The 19,694-nt window shown below is 45.7% G+C and overlaps 1 non-coding gene and 2 pseudogenes across 1 annotated transcript; 2 read left to right on the top strand and 1 right to left on the bottom strand.

Moving 5' to 3' along the window:
• Gm8077 (predicted gene 8077) lies at nucleotides 9,248–10,312 on the top strand (annotated as a pseudogene).
• Nucleotides 14,547–14,687, bottom strand: LOC115487054. The gene has a single exon (XR_003947694.1). It is a non-coding gene; the product is annotated as a small nucleolar RNA SNORA48 (small nucleolar RNA).
• A 2,529-nt stretch (nucleotides 14,688–17,216) lies between these two features.
• On the top strand, nucleotides 17,217–17,724 carry Gm39288 (annotated as a pseudogene).
• Nucleotides 17,725–19,694: the final 1,970 nt, after the last annotated feature.

Genomic DNA, 19,694 nt, shown 5'->3' with positions numbered 1-19,694 from the left:
ATCTTGTTCAAGAAATTGGAGTGCACAGCAGTTCACTTCACTTTGATCTATAATTCCTCTGGAGTCAGAATAACACATTTGCTAACCACCTGGAGACATCAGTGGATTATAAATTCCATATTGCTTTTCTCTTATTTCTTGTCTTCCCTGGTACATTCTAAACTCTTCCGGGGTCCGAGGCTCCAGATGGTGACTACCTTCTCCTGATGAATGTTTACAATTAGATGCTGAGACATTGACTAGAAAGAAATGGAAATGTGCAGATAGAAAGGGGGACTAAGAAGCCTAGAAATGTATTGGACTTCTGATGTGCTCTTAGAATTTATAAAGTAATGGTCTGGGTGTGGTGGGATATCTGAGCTTTAGGATGAGTAAGGAAGCCATGCTTCTCCACCATATCTCCATCCCAGTTATCAGAAGGGGAAGGCAATGAGGTAGATGCTGACTTACCGTGCTTTCAGACTTGGCTCTGTATAACGCTTGGCTTTCCATAGCGTTTCCTCAGACTATTTCCTAATGCCGTTAGTCATGGCCTGGTTCACCCCAATGTTTTCATCCTACAAGCAGTGATTCTAACCACTGTCCCTCGGGGTTTAAAGTAACAGTAAGGGCCATGGAACAACAATCATTGTCAAGATGTTTCTCTTTAGGTTCCAAGTGAGCCTGATAAATGGTCACAGTAGAATATTGGGTGATAGCTTCCTGGTTATCAATAGCCTCTGCAGGGACCTTTTGCTGTCCTTGTCGTGTGCCATCTATCCTGGAGGCCCTGCTAAATGCTGCACTGTTCCCTGAACACCATGCATACCTTCAGGGTGTGGCTAGAATTGTAAACTCCATGTTTACAGCCATCTCCTTCTGGAGGACCTAGAAGGGACAAAGTTTCAATAAAACTATTCCTGGGATATCTGAAGTCTCCTTTCTCGAATGATTCCTTCATGGCCTAGAAAACACTCAGGTACACAGAATGAGGGGAGATACTTGAGATCTACTCATTGAGATCAGAATTTCTAGTCTTACATTTTAAATAGGTTATGTGTGTGAGTGTTTTGTATGAGTTTATGTCTGCGCACCACATGAATCCAGGAACAGTGGAGGCCAGGAGAAGGTGCTTAGGTTCCCTGGGACTGGAGTTGCATATGGTGTGAGCTGCTGCATGGGTGCTAGGAATTGAACCCAAGTCCTCTGGAAAAGTATCCAGGGGCCTCAGCTTCTCACCCATCTCCCTAATCCCAGTACTTCTATTCTATTCTTTATATGCCATGAAAATGTGGATTGAAAGTTACTCTGCTAAAATGTAAGATTTTTTTCTCTACATCCTTTAGAAATGACACAGCTTAAAAAAATCTGGGTCTTCCATTTTTCTAATATATATATATTATATGTTTGGTCTTTTGTCTCATTGCATACTTTTCTCCTGGACTCTTCTAAAAAGGACCAGTCCACCCCCATTCTTTTCTTGTTGGCTTTATTAGCAGTGTCACTCCAGCCTGATGACCCCAACTTGAACAGATGCCAGAACAATAACAGGCTCCACTTTTTTAACCTTTATTTAATTAAGTTAGTTAGTTTATGTGTTTACTTATTTATCTAGTATATTCTCGAGAGAGTGTGTGTGTGCATTTTATGGTGGAGCATATGGATGGCAGAGGTCAATGCCAGATCCCTTCCCCACTGCTTTCTACCTTCCTGCCTGGGTGCAATCTCTCATCGGACCTAGAGTTTCCACTGGCTAAAATGGCTGCTGACCAGTTTAACCCTGGTCAGATCCTCAGGTCTCTGCTTCCCAGCCCGGGGATTCCATGCTGCCACACCCGGCTTTTTGCACAGATGGTGAGGATCTTAACTCTGCAGCTCCTGACTGTGCAGTAGGCACTTTGCCCACCGAGCCACCTTCTCAGCCCCACTATGCTTCAGTTTTTATTCCTAAGTGGGGTGATAGGTTTTTTTGATGTTTCTTCAGAACGTGGTATTAGGACACTGCTTTCATTGTTTTCCTTCATGAACCCTCAGTTCCTCCCAAAGAACTTCTGTGCATCTCTGCCTCTGGGCTTCACCAATCCCCATACCCAGCTCTTTGTAAGATTAGTTCTGACTTAGCTCACAATGGAGATCAGTGTGAATGCTGGTTTAAGGTTGGTTTACCTAATGCCCAGACAGAAATGAGATACCAATGCCTCAGCTGCACTACCCAAGCTTTTCTGTATCACCACCCAAGTCCCCCGAGACTGGTAAACAAAACAAAACAAAACAAAAAACAAAACAAACCCTGAAGGTCTTCTAACTTTGCTTGAAGAGCTCAACATGCAATCACATATAACCAGACTCTAAAACAGAACTCAGAAACGACATATTACCTATTAGTAGTGATATCTAGATCTCATTGTGTTTGAGATCACAGATCCTCTTAGACAATTGAAACAGACTCTTGGACAAAGAACTGCTCCTGATACTCTGCCTCGGACATTCACACATGCATATCAGTGGGAGCCAAACACACAGATCGACGCTGAGCGACAGGGGGTCACTTCTGATTTAAGTACGCGACTCAGGTCTTATTTTAGAAGTCTCAGAAACAACAGAGGCAATAAAGACAAGAGTGACAGGGGACATTTTTGTTTCTTCTACAGAATTCAGAAGCGAACACAGTTTGATTCCTACCCAGATAAATAGACAGCCTCACACTGGAGCCTTGTTACCTCATTTAGTTCTGTCTAGCCTTCAACGAAGTACACAGTCTTATGATGAAGGATGTTTGTTGACGTTGCCTTTCCATGTTTGGCCTTAGGCATAAAAATCTAGGATATAAGAAATTTGTGACGCAGATACATTTCTTCACTCATGAATTTATTTATGATTACATTTCCTTTCTGTTATCAGAGACTCCATTTCTTATTATCAAAGGTCACAGATTTACTAAATACTAGGTGACATTTTTTTTCACTTTTTGAGGCAGGTGTCATGGTGTAGCCCAGGCTGAACTTGAACTCAAGATCTTCCCACTACAGCCTGCTGGGATTGCAGGCAAGCATCACCATGCCCTGCTCTGCTTGGGTTTCTTCTCCGTGACTAAAACGTCTTCATCATATCCCTTTCAAAATCCTGCTTTGCTATCCCCTCTGCAATGCAGAATCCTGAAGGAGGGGGTGCAGCTCCTTCTTAGAGACCTTGAGTACTTCCAAGTGACCCATGACTTGCAGCTTTGAAGCATTTCTCAGAACAGCACATTTATTAAATGAAGAACAGCTGAAGAGGGCTTATCTCACTACAGATACCAGGACTGACATTCCTGGTGGCTCCTGGGTAGAGGTGGGTATTAGTTCATCCCTCAATCACAGAATTCATTTTGAAAGTTTTTTGTTGCAGGCAGATGGCTCGGTTGGGACAGTGCCTGCTGAATACTCACAAGAGTGTGAGTTCGGATTCCCAGCACACATGTGAAGAACCAGGTGTGGCTGCAGCATGGTGACCCCAATGCTGCAAGGTAGAAATAGCATCCTGGGCTCTTCTGGTCAGTCTAGCTTATCAATGAGCTTCCAGGTCATTGAGAGACCTTGCCTCACAGGGAAGGTGGAAAGCTGTCACAGAATAGACCCAATGTCAACTTCCAGGCTCTACACGCTTATGCATACATGTTTATATGCCCCACCATGTGCCACACACATATTAAAGAGTGAGTTAGTTACATTTCTTTGAATGTTAAAGCTATGTTGTGTGTCTCCAGGTATACCTTACAACTAATTAACACTGAGTAAAAACTGAGGAAATGAGTCGTTTTCTGAATTCTGATACTACGGAGAGGCGAGAGTGTGGTCTTTGGGTACTGTACAAACACTTCTGCTGCCGTCTGCTTTGTCCACATCTGGTCCTATGTCCTGTAGCAGATGTTAAAGCTATGATTTTGAGACTATGCCGGAGCCTAGCAAACACAGAAGTGGATGCTCACAGTCAGCTAATGGATGGATCACAGGGCTCCCAATGGAGGAGCTAGAGAAAGTACCCAAGGAGCTAAAGGGATCTGCAACCCTATAGGTGGAACAACATTATGAACTAACCAGTACCCCGGAGCCCTTGACTCTAGCTGCATATGTATCAAAAGATGGCCTAGTCGGCCATCACTGGAAAGAGAGGCCCATTGGACACGCAAACTTTATATGCCCCAGTACAGGGGAACGCCAGGGCCAAAAAGGGGGAGTGGGTGGGTAGGGGAGTGGGGGTGGGTGGGTATGGGGGACTTTTGGTATAGCATTGGAAATGTAAATGAGCTAAATACCTAATAAAAAATGGGAAAAAAAAGCTATGATTCCTCATGTCAGTGACACTGATGACAGATTCAAGACATAATGCCTTCTAGCTGGGGAGGGAACTGTACAATGGAAAAAATCTGAGAAACAAGAGCAACTCAAGACCAAACTGAACCATTCCTGCATGAGACATTGGCTAAGGAGTGAAGGGCTCAAGGAGAGAAGTGTTTGTTATCAACAAGATTGCAGCTCAGAATGTAGAATGACAATGGAGGCATAGGTACAGCATGGCTACGTCTTCTTGGTACTTCAAACTGTACTTCAGAGCAAGTCAGGATGGCACAGAGCCACCACGAGGCAGGTCCAGTCATGTCTCCCAGGCATGTGCTGACAGGAAAGAAATCTCTCATTTTATCCCCAAAAGCCTTACCCTGACATGAGCTTATCCGAGGTTCTACTATATCTTATGCAGATCATCTTTAAGTCTATTGGACTAATGATCCATAAAAATAGAACTCACTTCAGAAAAGCAGTAGAGCATTTAGTAAGTGCTGAGGATGGTGTTACTTGATGTCTAGGCACCTTTCATCTAGTAGTCACATATGTCATATGAGGAGTGTGCCAGAATTTCCCCTACTTACTGATGGGAACACTGATGCAGGACTTCATTATCGAGCTGAGTCTCTAACCCAGAACTCACACACACCAGACACCATGCTGCTGTCAAACTACAAGGATTATGTCTTGATTTAGGAAACATTCAGAGAGAAGGGAGAGGAAGGGAGAACTCACAAGACTGAGTTATCAAAGCAATGCCAGTTTGCCAAGGGGAGGCAGAGGAGGCCAGACAGGAGTCTCAGATAGTGGGAGTAAGGTCCTGACTGCTTGGGAGTGCACTGCACCAGCATGGGGGCGTGTGTGCACGGAGTGCAGGTCTCAGGCTCAGTCTGACCCTGGCTGGAAGTGGCAGGGTGTGACCTCAGCACCTGAGTTGGATGTCATGGCATGACCACTTTGTGACTCGAAGTATTTTCCTCCAAGCCTTGGGGTGGGGGTGGGGCTTCATCTGTTGTTTAAGAGAATTTTAGCAAACACTTGCATTATTTTTCCATGAATGTTATAATAGCAACAAGAGTTTCAAATCTTATAGTGCGAGCTGTGGATGCTAGAGAACATGACTGCCCCCTGAGACAGGCATACGTAGCTTTTACATGGCGCTGGGCTAACCCCACTGTGTGAGGGGAAGGATTGTGGGCCCCCCATCCACTCTGGAACAGACTCATTTCCAAAGGAAGCTCTATAGAGCTTCATGGGTTCTCTAAAAAGCATTTGAGTTAGGAGTTGTGTGGCCAGCTTCCAGAAAGTTCCCAAAGAGGAATTTCCTATGCTCTTGTTAACAACAACAAAATCAATGAGAAGGGAGTTCTATGGGGGGGGGGGGAGGAGTAGGCTGTGTTTAAAGAAGCCCAACATGGTAGTTCTTTAATCCCAGAACTTTGCAAAATAGTGGAAGGCAGATCTCTGTGAGTTTGTAGCCTTCCTTATCTACATAGAAAGTTCCAGACCAGTTAGAGCTGTGCGATGAGACTCAGTCTTAAAAACAAACAAACGAACGAACGAACGAACGAACGAATGAATGAATAAATTAATAAAATGGAGAGGCAGCCTTCAGTACAAAAAGAAAGTATGTGGCCAAAGAAACCAAAGGAGGCGCTAGCTTATAAGAAGGAGATCCCACCCGGATTCCCTGCCTATGCAGTCTGAGTAGCAAAACGAAACTCTCTGGGACTGTTTATCTTGGCTACTGAAACAGGAACGTTCCCAGGCATGTGCTTCCTGCTTCTTCCAGGAACACAGAATACATGGCACCCCACTCCGAGTCAGCAGACATTTCCCAGGGTGCTTTCTGAACTTAGTCCTAATTGGTCATTGGAGAGTCTTCTTGGATATTAAGCTTTTCTTTGTTAAAAGTGTTTTAAACATTTTTGTTTATTTGTTTACTTGTTTGTTTTGAGATAGGGCTTTTTTTGTGTAGCCCTGGCTGTCCTGGAACTCACTCTGTAGACCAGGCTGTCCTTAAACTCAGAGATCTGCCTGCCTCTGCCTCCTAAGTTACAGGATTAAAGGAGTGTGCTACCAGCTCCTGACTTTAAAGGTTTTTTGAAGTCTTGTTTTAGTTTCCTGTATTTTTATTTTTTGGGGGGGAATGAGTGTCTTGCATGTATGTATGTATGTGCACCATGCGCATGCCTGGTGTCCACAGAGGTCATCTTCAGGCTGCTATGTGGGTGCTGGGAGTCTAATACGGGTTCTCTACATGAGCACCAGCACTTTTAACTACTAAGCATCACCTTTCCATTACATTAAGCTTTTTTATCATATATCATCCGTCCATCCATCTATCCATCCATCCATCCATCCATCCATCCATCCATCCATCCATCCAGTGTGTGGAGCAGTGTGTGTGTGCCAGGGTACACAGAGGTCAGAAGACAAATTGTGAGAGTAGTAAACTCTCTCCTTCCTTCCACCATGTAGGTTCTGGGATCAAGTTCAAGTCATGGGTCTTGACAGCAAGCACCCTTACCCACTGAGCCATCTCACTGACCCAGGCTTTTCTTAAAGTTTAAATTCTGTTGGCAGTCAGCATTGATGACTGATTAGTTATTTACCATCAAGGAGTCAGCATGGTTAGTTGTCCTGGTGGTCCAGGCTTGTATTGAAGTCCTTGTGTCCAGTCAGAATCTAGTTGAGCAACTGGGGCTGATTGCTAAGAAGGAAACCCAGATGCCCATTAGATCTGATTCTGGGTTGAAGTGGTTCAGTTTCTGCCTGGGTTAACAACTGCTCTCCTCAGAGAGAATTTATCAGCAGATGAAGAGTAAACCTTTTAGTACTGTCATCGAGTGACAGACTCAGGGGCTTATAACCCCACGGCTTGAGAACTGGAGACTCTCCAAGCCAGAAACATCACTCAAGCATCTCAGGTCGGAGGCGTACTGTTCTTGGCTTTAATGACCAGTGACCTGGCATTTGGCAACTACTGTGGTACTGCGCCTTGCTTCCGCAGCAATCAGTGCCAGCCAAGTATACAGCTTGAAAGTACTGGGTACTGGGTCCTCATCTCCTAACAATAGCTAGTGCTTATAGTTCTTAGTGTTAAGGCTCTTTTGGATCTTTGGAATTGAGATCTCAGCTTTTGGGTTTGGCAGCTGCCTAGAACTCCTCTAGCCCCAAGTCCCTGCTTTGGTGGCTTCAATAGGTTCATCATCCTTCATTGGCTGTGCTGCCTCTACTTCCACTGTCTCTGACTCCAGCTACTCTCTCTCTGTCACAAAGAAGTCTGTTTGCTGCATTGCCACTTCTGACAGAGGTCCCACCATCACCTCCCAGGTTTTGCTGCTACTATGTCCACTGCCGACACTTTTCTGTCTCCTCTTTTCTGTTACCAAATCACCCTGCTGTACTTACAATAAAAATCAAGGCAAAACCAGGAAAAGATAGCCAGTTCTTGGGCCTGATATTGTTATCCCAGGGGATAGCACAAGAAGGTATCTCTCAGATGATTCAAAGGGTGAAATGACAACCACAAGAGGAAGATCTGTATCATAGTTGGTTCCCCCAAGGTTCATGGACAATCAAGGAAAAGAGGCAGAAAGGCTGTAAGAGCCTGACAGAGGTCATGGAGGACTTGACAAAAACACTGTCATCTGGACAGATCAGGATCTCAGCACTCATGAGCTCACAGCTGATGTGGGTGCCTATACAAGACCTGCCCAAGACCAAGTCAGCCAATATTCATCATGGTGGGTGGAGGGGATCACAAGAGTTCACCCCAGCTGAGGCACTTCTGAGAGTCGATGGCTTCTGGTAGAAGGAGACTCAGTTTTCCTTAAGGGTGTGGCCACTGGTAGGTCAGCTATGCTCCAGAGAATGGCCCCATGTCCATGAGTATTTGGGCCGTACAAACTGGAATCAGTGGGCTAGAACGAAAAAAAGAGAGAGAGAGAGAGATAGCACACAGTTGGGAGAGGGTAGGTCTGGGAGGGGTTAGGGGATGCGTGTGGTGTGAATACAATTGAAATCCATTGTCTGCACATATGAGCTTCACGAAAGTTTAGGGAAAGTATTATATAAATACATTCTAAAAGTGAACAGTTTAGTTACATAGACAGAAACAGGTGTGGCAAACATATTTATATCAATCATAGCATAGCCCTTTATGCAAAGAAGGAACTGTGTCTGCGCTAATCCCAACACAGTAACTCATGCAAATGAAAGATTGTGCTCACACCAAACACAGGCTTTCTACTGGCCTATGGGGAAGTGCTCCCCTCTGGCTTGAGTAAGAATAGTTGCAGGAGGAGTGAGGTCATTTAAAGTTCACTGGAGCTTGACTTATAAATTGTTCTACTTTCCCAAGGCTGCCAGGCTGTCTGGAGTGGTTAGTCATGGCTGGAACATGACTTCTAAGGCTGCTAGGGTGTTCTCAGAGGGCTTGTGAAATAACCAAAACAGCCCTGATGCCATGAGGGTATTCCAGCCAGTTGATAGTAATGGCACTGCCTGACTGACAGGCCCCTGCATGGGGCTGCCGGGTACAAGGGAGGGGCCCATCAAACAGCAAGCACTTGACAATTCCAATCATTCACAGAAAGCAATAAGGAAAATGTAACTCAGTATTGGTATTTCTAGCAATATTGAACAGTCCTTGACAGCAGTTAACAATGCTTGAATAGTCCTTCACTTCTTGCCACAAGAAGAGGGGCGTCCTTCTGATCTTCCTCAGTTGGAGTGAGTCCTGAGTCACAAGATGTTGAATTAACATGATTCAAGTGGAGGGCTCTTATTTAAAATTTTATTAAGGCCAGGGGTGGTGGCGCATGCCTTCAATCCGAGCACTTAGAGACAGGCAAATAGATCTCTGTGGTTTCCTGGACAGGCTGGTCTGCATAGTGAGGGCCATGTAGAGAATCCCTGTCTCAAAGAAACACATCTGGTTGTGCTGCTGTGCAGTGCAGCCGAATTCATCATACAAAGAAATGACATCCTCCTGGGGTGATCGCTTATGGAATGCAGTGGATGTGCCCAATAATGTAAAGAAGCTTATCACCAGGTGTCTGTGATCCAAAGTTCACCATTGAAACACTAAAGTGTATGGATTTTGGCATAGATTATATCCTTGCTGTCTCTGGAATATGAATCTCTTGGCTTTGAGCTTACTGTGGAGAGGTTAGTTTCCATTGGCTGTCCTCAGGAGCTGCCCAGGTTTGCATGTGATTGCACATTCTTTACCAGAGGGCTTGTCTCTGACACATTCTATGGAAATCTTTTGAAAGTTGATGCCTATGGAGACCTCTTGTTTTGTGCACATGGATTTAATTTCACAAGAGGACCAGAAACTAGAGAACAATATCCAAATGAATTTATCCTAGGAGATATCACAGAACAGTTTTACATTCTGAACACACTCTTCAGTCTTCCAGAGACCTACCTGTTGGCCTGCCTAGTAGATGTTTTTATTGACTAATTGTCCCAGATATACCAGTTGTAACACAGGATTTAAAGATGGGGGCCTCTTCGTATCCTTCTGGAGTATGCTCCAGGGTATGAGACACACAGTGCACTGGGTCCCGTACAAAGGATCCCTTTAGGAAAAGACAAATGGAAATCTCGAGAAGTATACAGTCAAAGATGGGGAGTTGCCATTGCTTCTGAGTCAGAGGAAGGAAGTACAGAAAGTGTTTCTTGCCACTAACAGTGGCCATAAATACACAGATAAAACCATGACTTACCTGTTTGAGTTCCCGCACGCCCCAAGCCTGGGAGCTCCCACCATCCACAGCGGTCTTACTTTGGTCTGATTTTAGATGCACAGAAACCTTTTCTTTTCGGAGAAGGCACAGTACTCTTATCAGGTGGATCCTAAAATTGGGAAACTGAAAACGCGTGCCTGCACAGGCTCCCTGCTGCATGGCATCACCTACTCAGCAGATTCATCTGATAGCCTGTAACCCGTTGGGAGCCCAGGGCAAAGGCATTTTGTATACTGGAGGTCACACCTTTTTTTTTTTTTTTTTTGAGACATTTTGAAGGCACGACCAACATCTGTGCTGGAATGTGCCCTGAGACACTTAGAACAATCCTTGGCAGTCAGGAAGAGTGGCATTAATGGGGTCACATGATAGATGGGTGGGAACTAGTTCTGTGGTATTAGAGCCTTCTTATGGAGTTGATTCTAGCATCCTCTGGGGAGAGGAGATATAGGCTCAAGCTTCCAGAAAATTATTTCCCAGAAGATTTACAGGGACAATGAAATGAATAAGAGACACTGATCTCCAAAGAAAGGGTTGCACTAGGAAGAATGGATAGACATTTGGGGAGTGTCACAGGTCTGTAAACAGCCCCAGCTATTTGAGTAAATTCAGAGCCCTGGGACAGGCACATTGAAAGAGTGTCAGGGTTCAAGACAGAATCATCTCAGTGTCAGTGAGAGCTCTGACAAGTTCATGCTCAATTTAGTATCTAATTCTACTTGGTTGATTTTATGCAGGGGAAACTGTCCTCCAAATGCCCCTAGATCCATTTGTAGGGGAAGAGTACAGTAGTCTTAGCAAGGTTTAATTTTAGCCAGTGCTCGTATTTAAGACAGTTCTCTATTTTGTTGAAACCTGAGGACAGCCAGGCTTACTGGTTCTCTCTGAGCTCAGTCCTGCTCCTCCAGGGCAGGCTCGAGTCAGCCATACTCTCATCAGTGTTCTGAGTCCTGACTTCCCCTTGGCTGTGTGCTCAGGTGACACACACACAGGGCAGCCAAGCTTCTCAGCATAGCGGGTGTGTGTGTGTGTGTGTGTGTGTGTGTGTGTGTGAGAGAGAGAGAGAGAGAGAGAGAGAGAGAGAGAGAGAGAGTGTGTGTGTGTGAGTGTGTGTGATGTATGTGTGAGTGTGTATGAGTGTGTATGTGAGTGTGTGTGTGAGTGTGTATGTGGTGTGTGTGTGAGTGTGAGTGTGTGTGATATGTGTGAGTGTGTATGAGTGTGTATGTGAGTGTGTGTGTGAGTGTGTATGTGTGTGTTTGTGTGTGTGGTGTATGAGTGTGTGTGTGAGTGTGTATGTGAGTGTGTGTGAGTGTGTATATGCATGTGGTGTGTGTGTGTGAGTGTGTGTGATGTATGTGTTTGTGAGTGTATATGTGAGTGTGTGTATGTGTGTGTGGTGTGTGTGAGTGAGTGTGTGTGCGTGTGTGTGTGTGTGTGTGTGAGTGTGTGTGTGTGAGTGTGTGTGTGTTTAAATGCAAAATAAGCATGTGGAGAATGAGTTTCCTCCTCTGAAGCACTTGGAGATGGAGTATTTACAATTTCACCTTTCTGCAGATTGTAAAATATTTACAGAGCCACCATGAGCCATGTGGATGAAGGAGCCCAAGACTAAACATGCAATCCATTGGCATTTCCCATGTACCTAATATATATAACCTAAAGCTAATTTACATGATATGGTCAACAATCTTGAATGTGAAGCGAAGTTTTATGATGTGAAATTCCCTGATGAATCATTTCAGCACCCAGAAAGTTCTGTATTTTAGAGCATTGCCTTTTTGTTCTTTCTTTCTTTTGGGGTTTGCAAGACAGGGTTTCTCCATGTAACCCTGACTGTCCTGGAACTTTCTCTGTAGACCAGGCTGACCTTAGACTTAGAGATCGGCCTGCCTCTGCCTTTGCCTCTGCCTCCTGAATACCGGGATTAAAGGTGTGTGCCACCACCCAATGGAGCATTAAGGGTCTTTAAAAAAAACTGTTGATTTTTTTTGTGAGTTTCACATCACGTACCCCAGTCCTACATAACTCCCTGTCCCTTTATATCTGCCCTTTGTCCTTGCAACCTCCCCCCAAAACACAAACACACACACACACACCACCACCACCACCACAACAACAACAATAAACCAACGCATAGGAAACATCTTTTAGTGGAAGCTGTAGTGTGCCACAGTGTTTTCTACAGTATACCCCTCTATCCACACATTTCTATTTGCAAATGTTCATTGCAATGAGTCATTGGTCTGGTTCATGTCTCTCTGGCTTCTGTAACACCATCAATATTGGATCCTCACCCTAGCTCCTCACAGTTATCCTGTTGGTACCCTGTGTCATGAAGATCCTGCAGCTTTGGAACAGCAGGACTGGCCCTTTCACATGTCCCAACCGTTCACAGATGATAAAGGTTTGGGCGAGGGGTGGGCAACTCAGAGCCTTGGATCTGGGCCTGGGTGGTATCTGAGTGCTAAGGCCTTGGTAACTGCTGCCTGTCTAGACAGCCATTTCATGCTGATATTACTGTTACTAGGAAACTTTCTCATGAAAGTTGATTGCATATTATGTTATGGTCTATGTGTTGATGTTCTTGGAAACCAATCACAATAGAGATCTGTTAGAACTGCTTTGTACAGTTAGCTGCAATAAGCTTGGATCTGAACCACCTGCCCAGCCGTACTTCCTGCATCTATGCCTGAGCTTTTTTGGTCTTTGCCTTTATAAGCTGCCCCTGGGATGGACCCCAACATAAGAGAGACACCTGCACCGATATAAGAAGCTATTTGGAATAAGACTTCAATTTTGAGTAGGGGTCAAATAAAGTTTTAAGTTCCCAAGACCTCCCTGGGAATTGACATCCTACTTGGCAGAAAGAGACATGTACGTGGGTAACTGAGACCCCTGTTGGCAAATTTGGACATAAATGTTAGACAGGGCAAGTCACCCCACCACAGTGAAATACCCCTACCAATGAGAACAGGGTAAGTGAACCACAAAGACATGTTCCTAAGGACGGTTCCCTATCCCTAAATCCTGATTGGTGAAATAACTTGGCACAGATGTTGTGTATTTCAAGTTTAAAAGCCATGTAGGATCCTGGTTCAGGGCTGAAGTCAGCTCCCTAGTCTGGTTTGTGGCCCTGATCAATCAGTCCTGGGTGAATTCTCAATAAACTATCCCTGTCTGACTAAGATGGGTGTACTCCTTAGGAGAGGCTCAGGACCTGCTCTCCTGAGTGCTGCAGCCAACAAGGGACAGGGACAGCTCACCAGTTCCCAGGGCCCCAGTGCCAGTTCTTCCAACTATAGCAGGTGGTGAAGGGCAGGAGGTGGGGACGGCCTCACCTCATAGCCGCACCACCTCACAGCAGATGAGTAGCAGGGCCAGCTCTCCCTCCTCTGTTCTTGGGGTTGGCTTACCTACTCCTCCTTAATCAGGGTCAGCTCTACTGTGTCAGCCAGGCAAAGTGCAGGGCCCACTGTCTGGAGTGCTGTGGCTGGCAAGAGGCAGGAATAGCTCTCCTGCTCTGATGACCACAGAGCCAGCTCTCCCAACTGCTGCAAATGGTGAGGGCCAAGGGCGAAGGAAAGGCATCACACCCACACTCAAACCACCTCATGGCAGATGGCAGGTGAGTTGCTTGAGCTCTCATCCTCAGAGCTGGCTCACCTGTGCCCCTGTCCCCAGGGTCAGCTCTGCTGTGCTGTACAGGCAAGGTGCAGGGTCTGCTCTCCTGGGTGGTGCAGCTGGTGAGGAGCAGAGCTAGCTCACCTAAACCCATGACCCAGTAGACAGCTTTACTGACTGCTGGAGGTGGCAAGGGGCAGTGTGGGGTATCACCTCTGAACACATTGCCACCTCCTTCCCCAGCAGTCAAGTGTCAGGGTCAGCTGTTCCACTCTCACACCCTTGGGGCTGGCTTACCCACACCCTGCCACTAGGAATAGTCACATTGTGCTGCCTAGGTGAGACACAGGGCCATCTCTCCAGAGCACTGCAGCCTGTGAGGAGAAGGGCCAGTTCTGCACATTCCCATGGCATCCATGCTGCTGCCTCCCCAACCAGCAACATCCTCATGCTCTCTAGTGGTAATATGCACCATACACGTCGACACTAACCCCTGCCACTGCATAGGCATGGACTGAGACATGGCCCTCAGGTGACAGGGCTGGCCACTCACAGCAGACTGCTCCTCTCCACCCTCCAGTCTCCAGTTCCATCTCCATAATGCTCAAGCTGCTCCACTTCTTTCTCTCTCATCTGACCGGCACACATACACACTGTGGTGTCTCCTACTGCAAGCTGGACACACAGCTGGTGTGCCCTGGGTGATACTTCCCTTCCATGCTGGTGGCAGCATGCAGGTATCTATGGGACACCTGTGCTGTGTGCTGAAGAGCAGGGCTGTGGGTGGCACGGAGGTCCATAGGTCTCTGTCTTCCTCCTCCTTCCCTGGGCTGCATGGATTTGATTTGGTTTAATTTGATTTGATTGAGTCCTAGGCATAAGACAGTTTTGGCCATCAAGGCAGGCATCAAACTAGGATAAACAGAGGACTGCCATCTGTTCTGCCCCTGACTGATAAAAGAACACCACCACCAAGGTATCTCTTTGCCCATTGCCAGTGGTGAGGAGATATTAAGTTGTTTGTTTGCTTTTTGGAATTACATGTATTTATTTTGGGAAAGGTCACCTGTATGTCAGAGTGCACATGTGAAAGTCGGAGGACAACTTGCTGAAGTCTCTTCTCTCCTTCTATGTGGGCCCCAGGGATCACACTCTGGCCATCAGGCAAGTGCCCTTCCACTGTGCTGTCTCCTGCCCCATTTTGCTGGTTAGATTTTGGCATAGTGCTCAATTTGCGGCTTACATGGAAACCCTCTTCCTCTGGTGCCCTAGGACCACAATACAAGTCACACGTCATAATCTAGCCCCAGAACTCTTTGTTAAGTGTCTAACTTGGGACAAGCAGCTGAGGTGACTATTTAACACATCAAAGCAGATCTGACCTTCATGTTCTCCCGGTGTCCCTAAATGTACCTACCTGTTTCTCTCTACTCTGAACTTTCCAGCCTGGCGGCTTGGCTGCTCTTCCGCCAGAAGCTCTTTCCAATATAATCCCGACATTTTGGTTACCTCCTGTCTCTGTGCCCCCCTCTCTCTTCTTCTGGCTGCCATACTTGGTTCCTCTCTGTCCCCCTGCCCCGTTCCCCAGATGTGCCTGCTCCTGGCTAAGCTCTCCCACATATCTATAATAACCCCGCCTCCCACCATACCTAGGAGCCATGTCCTTTCCTTTCCTTTTTACCTCTTCTTTCTGTTCACTTGACCTGTCTGTGTTGTGTGGTCTGAAGGCCACCCTCAGAACTCAGGATATTACTCCTACTCCATTTCCTCTTCCTCCCTGACTGACACTGATTGCTGAAGGGACAAATGGGAACCATCTGGGCAATGCTTCCTTGTGTCTATGGGGACAAGAGACAGAAGGACCTCAGTAGAACAAATGTATAGTTTGACACTTGGATGCGATGACAGGCCCTTGGCTTCCTGGCTCCTCCAAGGGCCAGCATCTGTTCAATGATGCATAACTCAAGGGAGTTGAAGTGAAAGGCTGGTCTTCAAGCCTTCAAAGCGAAGAAGAACCCTCCATTTATTCTACTGCTCCAATTGTAGTGTTTGAAATGTGTTTAAGGGAAGGTGGAATTTTTAATATTACCTTGAAATTACTCCTTTTCTTCTTTTTCTTCTTTATCATTGTCTGCAGCTTCTGCTTCTGCCTCTTCCTCCTTTTGTTTTTGAGAACTAGCTAGCCTTAAAGTCCCCTGTACAGATGAGGGTGACCTTGAATTTCTCATCGAGGAGTACACCACCAAATTTGACTACTCCGCTTTATAGAAGCAAAGCACTGTCTCTTTCACGATGAGTCATAAAGGCTCGTAAGCTCTGGAATGTCCAACAGCAGACGTTTGACACAGAACACTTTTCTGAAGCAGAGTTTAAAATGTGCCGGAAACACATTGATCCCCCAGCCAGGCAGTGCAAGGTTTTTGGGATGGTGTTGTCTAGGTTAGAAGCAGAGTAGGAAGGGAAGGAGAGAGAGTCAAAGGGCGGCAGGTCTGAGGCTATAAATACATATTACAGTGCTGAGGCAGCCGCAGCATCCCAGGTAGAGGGCAGACCTCAGATCATTCGCAGATTCTGCTTAGACATGCCTCTTTCCTCTTTTCCCTCTTCGCAGCCAGCAATTAGACTCTTTTCCACCCATTTCCAGCCAGAAAAGCTTAAGAAATACCACCGGCTCTTGATTTTACCAGTTTAATACTAACAGGAAATAAAGATAAAAGAATGCTTTGCCCCCCAGGGTTCCAGATCTCCAGAATAGGATCAAGAAATGGGGGTGTGGTGGATTCTTTCTCAGTTGCTAGGGAACATTGGGGTGACGTAAACGCCACAACAAGGGTCGTCAAGCAGATGGAGCAGATCATTAACTGACCTCCTGAGTAGTCAGTCAGTTGAGGACCTGCAGTGATATGCATAGCTTTGTTAAGTGTGGGAAGGAGAGATTTCCCAAGGAGTCTAAGCTACAGTCTTCTATTAGAGGCAGATTGCTGTATTAGACAGGCTAATGATAGGATTTGGCATAAGGTTATCCATTCTTGCTCAAGAAATGAATATACATGCTTGAACGCACTTTATTAGGAAAGACTAAATTACTCAAATGATGATATTCTTGATGCCTGATGTGGGTAGGTAATTTATACACAAAAAATACGAATTAATAAATGACATAAAATGAATCAACTTCACTCCTATTTATTGAGTACTTGTCACGTTCAGGCCAAAGGGAAAACACAAACTGCTGTTTGAATCAAAGACCTGCCAGGAGCTGGTTATGTAAGATTACAATGGAGCTGAGCAACTCTGGTCACCCGATGACGTCACTGTAGTCACAGTGTCCTGGCAGAGCATCATCCACTGTTATAGTGATGCTGTCGAGGACAAGACCGCTGTGATGGCAGCTGTGAGCATGCAGAGATTGATACAGGTAACAACAGGCTGTGCTGCATTTCCTTGCTATAGTACGCAACAGTAGTGCGGTTAATCCTCTCTTAACTCTCCTTGTGCTTCTTGCTACCACTCCAATGTTGTGGATTCTTGAATGAAATACACGCACTCTTCCACAAGAGGCCTACACACCGCCGCGGTTGCCGTCACCTTGTCTTTAGTGATCCCTGAGAAGTCCCAGCACATTTTGCAAGTGATCAACACCAACATTGATGGGTAGCAGAAAATAGCCTTCTCCATCACTGCCATTAAGGGTGTGGGGCGGAGATATGCTCATGTGGTATTGGGGAAAGCAGACATTGACCTCACCAAGAGGGCTGGAGAACTCAGGGAGGATGAAGTGGAGCGAGTGATCACCATCATGCAGAACCTGCGACAGTACAAGAACCCAGACTGGTTCCTGAACAGACAGAAGGATGGGAGGATGAGAAGTACAGCCAGGTTCTGGCCAACAGTCTAGACAACAAGTCTAGTGTGAAGACCTGGAGCGGCTGAAGAAAATTTGAGCGCATAGCTGTGCCACTTTTGGGACCTTCGTGTCCATGGTCAGCATATGGGCAGATGGCAGGGGCTGTACTGTGGGTGTATCCAAGAAGAAATGAGTCTCTGGGCCTTTGCTGTTAATAAGTAGTCTATATACCTAAAAAGAAAGAAAGAGAGAGAGAGAGAGAGAGAAAGAGAGAGAGAGAGAGAGAGAGAAAGAGAGAGAGAAAGAAAGAAAGAAAGAAAGGAAGGAAGAAAGACAGACACACAGCCTTATTTTTAATATACCCTAAGCAGCTCAATGGCTGGGCCACTCCCAAACTTCCATGTTGCTAACACCTCCCCTCCAATACTCCTGAATTATTACTTACTAAAATCTATATTTCCTCTCAGACCCAGTTGACAAGGGCCCTTAGGGCTACTTTTCCCTGGCCCTTATATGATTGTTCCTCTGTTTTCTGCAGCTCCCCTGCCTGATCCTTCTGATTTCCCAGCATGGCGATTCTAAATCTTTCTTATTCCCTGGGTTCCCTTGCCTGGGAAATGTCTTCCTGCCCAACCATTGGCTGCCAGCAACTTTGTTTACCAATTATAGCCAACTTGGGGCAGAGACCCTTGCATCTTACATGCAGATGTGCTATTTTGGAACCCAATAAACATACTATAGGCAATAAGCCAAATCCACAACATTAGTATACTTTAAAAATAGATTTGTTTTTATGTATTCAGTGTTTGCCTGAATGTATATATATGATATCACATGCATGCAGTGCCCATGGATGCCAGAAGAGGGCATAAGATCCCTCTAGAACTGGCAAGGTGGTTGTGTGTCATCACGTAGGTATATCTCTATAACCCTACAACATACTTTTTTATCATTTGGAAAAGAGATGTGGAATAACAATGACAGCTCCTACAAAGAGCTTTTCACCTGCAAAGGAAAAAAAATCGGCACAAACTAGTTGGTTCTCATTGCAGTGCTTTGAAGCAGAAAGCAAATATAACGCTGTCTCTGTTTTATAACTAAAGGATCCTTGGGAGATGGTGCAGACTTCCCTGGGTGGAGTTGGCCCAGCTCTATCTTCTGATTTCCCCATCACTTGGGCGTTATTGCTAATGTTGTTTGACATTCACAGTCTAACAACACTGGGGAACTCTGAAGTCTGGGGAGGGGATGTACTGCACTCAGGGCAAATAGGAAATCGGACTAAGTGTGTATGGATGAATGAGACAGACCTTGGTCAGAGTCCCAGCACTGCTGCCTGCCCTATGACCCCAACTGCAGGTTCAGTTTCCTTGGCAAATAAGTGGTGAGTTTGTACCTCTTCCTCACTATTAAAAAGCTCTTTGCTTCTGCTTCAGCCACTTCCTAAAGTTTCCTGGGACCTAGCTTCTCCTGGCTTTGCTCACCCCAGAGCCCATTGCTGCACAGCTCAGAGCCAAGGCCCAGGTAGAAGGGTTTCTGCCCCCATCTCCTCATCCAGGCAGAACTCTAAATGAAGTGCAGCCCTTCCTAACCCCAGCTGTTTCTAACACCGCCTCTGTTCTCGGTGTTGGAGAGTAGAGGACCAGCAGCAGTCTTCAGGAAGAAGAAGAAGCAAGAGAGAATTTAGGAGCATTTTTAATTTTGTTTTGTTTTGCAAGGTGGGGAGGGGAGGAACTTCTGAGTTATCTGAAGGATTTCATGAGCTTGGATATCAATCTGACATCTTTATTTGTCTATATGTTTGCTTAGTTCTGTTTTTTATTTAGCAAATAAGTTTTGAACGTGTTGTGACAAGTCCCAGGGAGACAATGAATGAGATGGAATTGTCTTTCAAGATGTTCACAGCCTAGAGAAAGAAAAATAACTACAAACATAAAAACTGGCTTTTATATGCTAGGAAGAGTTCATGCACATGAGGCATACAGAGGAGAGGCTAACTGGAAGTGGGCAGGAGAGATCAGTGGGTGCCGGGTTGAAAGGGCCTTGAAAGCTAAATTTGTTAGCAGCAGAAAGGTGCGACCAAAGACTCTGGACTGTAAAGATTACAAAAGTCTCCACTGTGCCTCAGCCTGACCTTTCACCAGGTCAGATGAGACCTATGCC

Source organism: Mus musculus, chromosome 8, assembly GCF_000001635.26.
Source record: "Mus musculus strain C57BL/6J chromosome 8, GRCm38.p6 C57BL/6J".
Lineage (NCBI taxonomy): Eukaryota > Metazoa > Chordata > Mammalia > Rodentia > Muridae > Mus > Mus musculus.
The sequence above is the reverse complement of the archived record's forward strand: the minus strand, read 5'-3'. Positions and strand labels throughout refer to the sequence as shown.